The sequence below is a fragment of the Myodes glareolus genome, chromosome 11, assembly GCF_982192425.1.
Source record: "Myodes glareolus chromosome 11, mMyoGla1.1, whole genome shotgun sequence".
NCBI lineage: Eukaryota > Metazoa > Chordata > Mammalia > Rodentia > Cricetidae > Myodes > Myodes glareolus.
In genome coordinates, this window is record NC_142036.1 from 11,341,543 (window position 1) to 11,348,087 (window position 6,545).

General features: G+C 40.8%; 1 pseudogene across 1 annotated transcript; it reads left to right on the forward strand.

Moving 5' to 3' along the window:
- The first annotated feature begins 2,188 nt into the window (after nucleotides 1–2,188).
- LOC148120390 (immunoglobulin heavy variable 3-74 pseudogene) lies at nucleotides 2,189–2,943 on the forward strand (annotated as a pseudogene). Its single transcript, XR_015739301.1, has 2 exons — nucleotides 2,189–2,336; nucleotides 2,438–2,943. The product of XR_015739301.1 is annotated as an immunoglobulin heavy variable 3-74 pseudogene (transcript).
- The last annotated feature ends 3,602 nt before the right edge of the window (nucleotides 2,944–6,545 follow it).

The following is a 6,545-nucleotide window of genomic DNA, read 5'->3' on the forward strand; positions in this document are numbered from 1 at the left end:
CTAGAATATTAATAGGATCAGAAATGAAAAGGGGGACATACCCACAGACACAGAGGAAATTCAGAGAATCATTAGATCTTACTACGAAAGTTTATATGCCACAAAGTTGGAAAAGGTAAAAGAAATGGACATTTTTTTAGATATGTACCATATACCAAAGTTGAACCAAGACCACGTGAACAATCTAAATAGACCTGTTAGTTGTGAAGAATTAGAAGCTGTTATCAAAAATCTCCCTACCAAAAAAAGCCCAGGACCAGATGGTTTCAATGCAGAATTCTACCAGAACTTCCAAGAAGAGCTAATACCTATACTCCTTAAAGTATTTCAGAATATAGATACAGAAGAGTAATTGCCAAACTCTTTTTTATGAAACTACAGTTACCCTGATACCAAAACCGTGGGGCTGATCTAATGGGAACTCACCAAGGTCAGCTGGACTGGGACTGATGGAGCATGTGATCAAACTGGACTCTCTGAATGGGGCTGACAAGGAGGACTGACTGAGAAACCAAGGACAATCACACTGGGTCTTGATTCTACTGCATGTACTGGCTTTGGGAGAACCTAGTCTATTTGGATGTTCACCTTCCTAGAACTGGATGGTGAGGGTAGGACCTTGGACTTCCCACAGGGTATTGAACCCTGACTGCTCTTTGGACTGGAGAGGGAGGGGGAGGGTAATGGAGGGAGGAGGAGGGAAATGGGAGGAGGTGGAGAGGTGAAAATTTTTAATAACAATAATAATCCACATATTTACTAAAAAACACAAAAAACAAAAACAAAAAAAGAAATAAGTGAAACACCCCACCAGTTCTTAGTTGAATGGAAGGATGGTCCCAGATAAAGTTGCCTACCAAGTTATTTGATATTCACCAATGTTCCTTAATTGGCTTCTGGAATTTATTGTTTGAATCTCAGTTATACAGTTTTTACTATTTTTCTTTATTCCTTAGGATCTCTACATGTGATATTTTTCCATCCAGTTCCTCCCTCATCTTCCAAACACGGGTCCCTACCAACATTATTCTTATTTAAGCCCAGTTAGTGTTGTCCATATCTGCATGTGTGTGAACCCAAACACTGCAACATAGGAAATACACCAGGGACTATACCCTCAAAAAAGAGTGACTATATCTCTTGTGCAGAAAAATAAATTTCCAACTTCTTTCAGTAAGAAACAGGGCTGAAGAATTATCAGTGCTATCTATATCATTATTTTGGCTGGTTTGTACCTATTTGGATTCCTATGGAAAACAGCAGCCATTACGGATCTATGATTGTAATATCCATGACATTTCCAGAAGACAGCATTTCACAGCACCCCTCCCTGTGTTCCACTCCTTACATTCTTCCCACATCCTCTTCATCAGTATTGTCTGAGCCTTGGAGGAACTTGAATGATACTGGAAGTCTTATATCATACAACACATTGAAGATTGGGAAGGACAATTTCTCCCTCATAGAGAGAATCCAGATTGAGTTTTTGAGACTTTGTGTGTTTGGTGCTCTGGCTTCCGTAGAAATAGAATGAAAGTCAAGACAGGATAAGACTTCTTAAGAGAAGGGTAAGAGGGAAAATGCACAGGGTAATACAGGGGTCTTGAAAGGAAAAGATGGGTATAATGATAGAAAGGGACTGCATGGGTAGAAAGCATGACAATTTGGGAAAATAAAAACAATGCCTTCTGAAAATACAAAATTGATAAAAAAATTTTGCATTTTGTTACAAAAATACATTAAATGTCCCCATTGTGCTGACTATATAAATACGCAGAAATACAAACTGGCCTCAGACTGCATGAAGACAACCATGTGTTGCCTGGTATCAAGATGGGAAAGGGAAAGGCAGAGTGGGTAGTAAAATTTGATCATAGGAAGAATTTCAGGATGCAAACAATTAAGTGCTGCAAATGTAAATTTGTCCCCACAGCAATCACCGAGAGGAAGACAGACAGCAACAAGAACATTTTCCGTGCACGCGGTGAAAAGAGGACTAAATAAATTGTGGTGAATCCCTAACAAGGAAAATGTGTACACAGAGCCACATTAGTGCTTTACTTTCTATAACTCTCATCAGAGTGCATGGTGTCTTATACCTGCTCTGAGAACTGCCTTCTGCTCAGGTCCAACTACAGAGTCTGTGATGGAGAAAAGATATGCAAATGAGGCTTCTGTGCACCCATAAAATTCAGTCCTGCCCTGACCCTGCAGCTCTGGCGGAGGAGACAAGACCTGGAATTCCAAGTCCTCCCAGACAGGGTTTAGCATTGAACACAGGACACTCACCATGGACTTATGGCTTATAATGGTTTTCTTTGCCCTTATTTTAAAAGGTAATTCATAGAGATGAGACGCTGTGTGTTGTGTAGACATGAGAAAGAGAAAAAAATGTCTTCTGCGTCAGTTTTTTAACCAAAATACTTTGTGATTACAGGTGTCCAGTGTGAGGTGCAATTGCTGGAGTCTGGCGGAGGCTTAGTGCAGCCTGGACAGTTCCTGAAACTCTCCTGTGCAGCCTCTGGATTCACCTTCAGTGACTACTGGATGGACTGGATTCGTCAGGCTCCAGGGAAAGGACTGGAGTTGGTTGCACGTATTAACACAAATGGCGGTAGCACCTGGTATACCGATGCTGTGAAGGGCCGGTTCACAATCTCCAGAGACAATGCCAAGAACACTCTGTACCTGGAAATGAGCAGTCTGAAATCTGAGGACACAGCCACGTATTACTGTGCAAGAGACACAGTGAGTGAATGTTACTGTGAGCTCAGACAAAAACACCACTGTGGGGAACACAGGACCAGCAGGGGGCGCAGAGAGCACTTAGAGATCTTAGTCACAGAAGATCCTGCTCAGAGAAGCATGGAAGACTGGACTTCTCTGTCTGCACTGCCTCTCCATATCACACTTAGGGATTTTCTCTGCAGATATAGTGTGTAGTAATCCTTGAATGTCCAAATTATTATTTAAATTTCTGGTTCCAGTTGTGTTGTGTGTGTTTATTTATTATAGTGTTTCTTCTTGTTTACCTTTCTCTCTCTCTCTCTCTCTTTCTCTCTCTCTCTCCCTATCTCTGTCTATGTCACAGTATCTATCACTCTTCCTCTTTCTCTCTCTATCTTTCGTCTGAGTCAGAAGGTTAACAGATAGCTTTGGGAACCCAGAGTTCAGAGGTGATGTCCTCAGGAGCACACAGTGTTCTGTCCTCCATCCTCTGTTTGGGATGATTCAGCTTGACCAGTGAAAATGTACAGAAGAGGATGCATAAAGCTGACATTTTAAAAACCACAGAAATGGATCTTAAACCCAAAAAGATTGAGTTGTCTGTAACTAATGATATGAGTGCCACTTACCAAAGAAAGAATGAGACCATATTATGGAAATGGAGGAAAAGGGATGCCTGTGCTGTGGAAATGGCAATGTTGTCCTAATAAGAAATTATAAAAACTTGGGGCTTCCTCCGAGAATTACACAAGATGATGTGACTCTGCAATCTCACTTCTTTATCAGTAGAAAAAGAAGCATAGTTGGTATAGGAAGACAGTAAAGAAGGGAGAAAGGAAAAAAAGAGACATGTCAGTAGGAGAGGACAGAAGAATCAAAAGAGTGAGAAAAAGAGGAGAGAAGATAGTGGGATGAATCAATGTAATTGCAGTACATTATTAATGAGCATGGTTATTTGTTTTTAATTAGAATGAATGACAAAGGTGGGAAAATAACATTTTCAAATATCCTATGGAGTTAATATACATGTATCTATCTGCCCTTGTAAGTTTGTTTTTTGGGAAGGATTGTCTCTGTTGTTGTATGTCTGTCTGTGTGTATATGTCTGAGTATCTGTGTGCTTGCTTCAGTGATGCATACTTTCTCATCATCTATACTTAGTTTACATTACAGAGGTTACCATAACATGATCACCACAGAAACCTGCTCTGAGGTCAGGTGAGCAGCAACTCTGGGATTCAAGGTTTGCCTTCAGGCTCAGGGCCTCCATTACCCTAGGCAAGCTCTGAAGACATTTCAGTTCCCATTCTTTCTTAAGATCCCAGGGAATAAGGAGAACACAGCACTCATAGTCTTGGTTCCCCATCAGTATTTCCCAGGAATACTGCCTCACCTATGCTAAGGTCTAGCTCCATCACTGCCACTCACAAAAACAGATTATGCACAACAAACTGAGGGACGTAAAATGCAGAGTACCTATACATAGAAAATGGTGAATATTCTCCAGGATCTGACAAGGCAAGTTGGTAACAGGTCCTCATTTCCCTTCCCTGGTGATTTACATTACCAAGGCATGGGAGAAAGTCCTGCAGTCCATTGCCCTCTATGGTTATCCTCTCCAGAAGACAAACAGTTGCACTGTTCAAGCATGCCTTCCTTCCATGTCTTGTCATCACTCTGCCACCTTATTACTTCAGAACACATAACCCTGAAGCCTGGCTGGATGATACTACTTTTCATGGGGTTTTATGAAATGAAAACTTTCTCATCCCTCAACAATGCAATATTCATAAAACCTGGGTTTTTATGTGTCACAGCCTGAGGTCCGAGAAAGTGAGATATAAAAATACAAAGAGAAAAGCAGATTGCTGTAAATAAAGACGTACAATGAAAAGTGTGCATGTATTGTGTCACCAATTAGGAAGGTAAATAGTCTGAGCCTAATAGACAGGATCCATGTCAGTCAGTTGTGTTTTTTTTCCCAGATGAACACATGGGATCTCATGTACTTAATATTCGTTATCACAAGTTATATTCTGGATGAGGGAAAAGAATAATGTCTTTGCTGACACCTAAATAATAAATTTTAAGTTTTTATAAGTATGATTTCTGACCATTATGAGCCCAAATTCCAACCTAAATCCACGTTATGAATTTTTGGTGGCATTAAAACACATCCAGTGAGTGATACCTTGTTCTACCATCATTGATTAAATGTGAACTCACTGTAAACATTCCCATCTTTTGCCTCATATGTCTGCATAGTGTGACTCAAAATATTTCTTGTTTGTCAGGGATTAGAAACCCAGTCAGAACCAGGAAAATGTTACTGAGTATCTACTTCCATTTCTACTAAGAAGCACAAACAAAACTCTGCTACCTTAAGTGAAAAGCAAAAACTCCTTGGCTTCCTTTTATCCTCTCAAGAACCACCCCAATGCAATGCAGCCCTCAGGCTGAGAAGACCCATCTCCTTCTTACTAGAGCTTTCAGCAAAGCATGACTGTCCTGGTGCTGCTCCTCTACCTCATGACTTTTCCTACCTGTTAGTGTTTCAGAGTTTCAGGAGAGAGAACCAGGTACATCATGCATGTAATATTCGAATAATGGTCATCTTGGCTTTCCCCAGGGGCACTGTCCAAGGTCCATGTGAAGGAATCAGACCATGACCTGGTGCAGCCATCACACACCCAGACCCTTGCCCCTACCTGCACTGTCTCTGTGTTCTCATTAATCAGCTGTCATGTACACTGGGCTCACCAGTCTCCAGGATAGTGTCTGAAGTTAATGAGAATAATATGATATAATGAGAACACTGATTGTAATTAAGTTCTAAATACGAAGGTTACCATCTGTAGGAACACCCCCCAAAAGCCACGATTTCTTAAATCTGAAAAACTGCAAACTGAGATCATAGCCATATGTTACTCTACCAGAGACACTGTGATGGAACTCAAGTGTGAAACTGTATAAAACCTTCCTACAGAAACTCAGGACCAGCAGGAAATACTAAAGGCCAATAGAGACTCCCCAGTACTAGCTCAAGTCTTTTCAGAGTGTTGAATCAAAGCAGGTGCACAAGTCCAAATTATTGGCCTCTTAGTTTCTTGGCTTGCTCTGTGTATGAAAGACATTTTTCCCATTGTAATCTTCTAGAACTTAGTCTGTATTAAGTTTTAATGCATCTGAATATTTATGAAGTCTTTTCTACTGTAATATTTATTTTTCTACAACTCTCGAGCTCATCTGAACAAGATAGAGAGCATCATACATGGCAGACCTGGATATGCTGTGGGTACCAGGATCAATCTTGAAGAGACTAAGAGACCATTGAGACTACGGTCCCTAGTTTCACAACAGAGCTTCAGTTAATTCTCCAGTTAGAACAGAATTTAGGAATTGGTAAGAGTCAACAGATCATGCAGAACTGGATAGACTGATAAACCATTAACCTTGATTTCCTCCAGTCTCTCTATCATCCCCATGTGAAACATGAACATCATTTTTATCACTGATCCTGGTTAGACTCTGGTACTTATACCATGGAACTAATGCAGCTCTAGAGATAGCAGGTAAGCTTCAGGAGTCTGCAGAATGTTCTTGGCTAACATACTGCAAAAATTGTCCCTGAGTTTCATGTCCCTTTCTGAAAATGCTGTCAAATCACATTGTAATTTGTAGGTCTTGGGATCTATTCTTGGTCTTCTCAGGTTCCTGGCTGGTGCGGGAGAATTGTGAGGAGGAGGAAGCTGATTCCTCCCACTTCTGCCCAGATCACTGAAGCAGCAAGATGTGAGCTGCCCTGCTGTAAAAGGTAC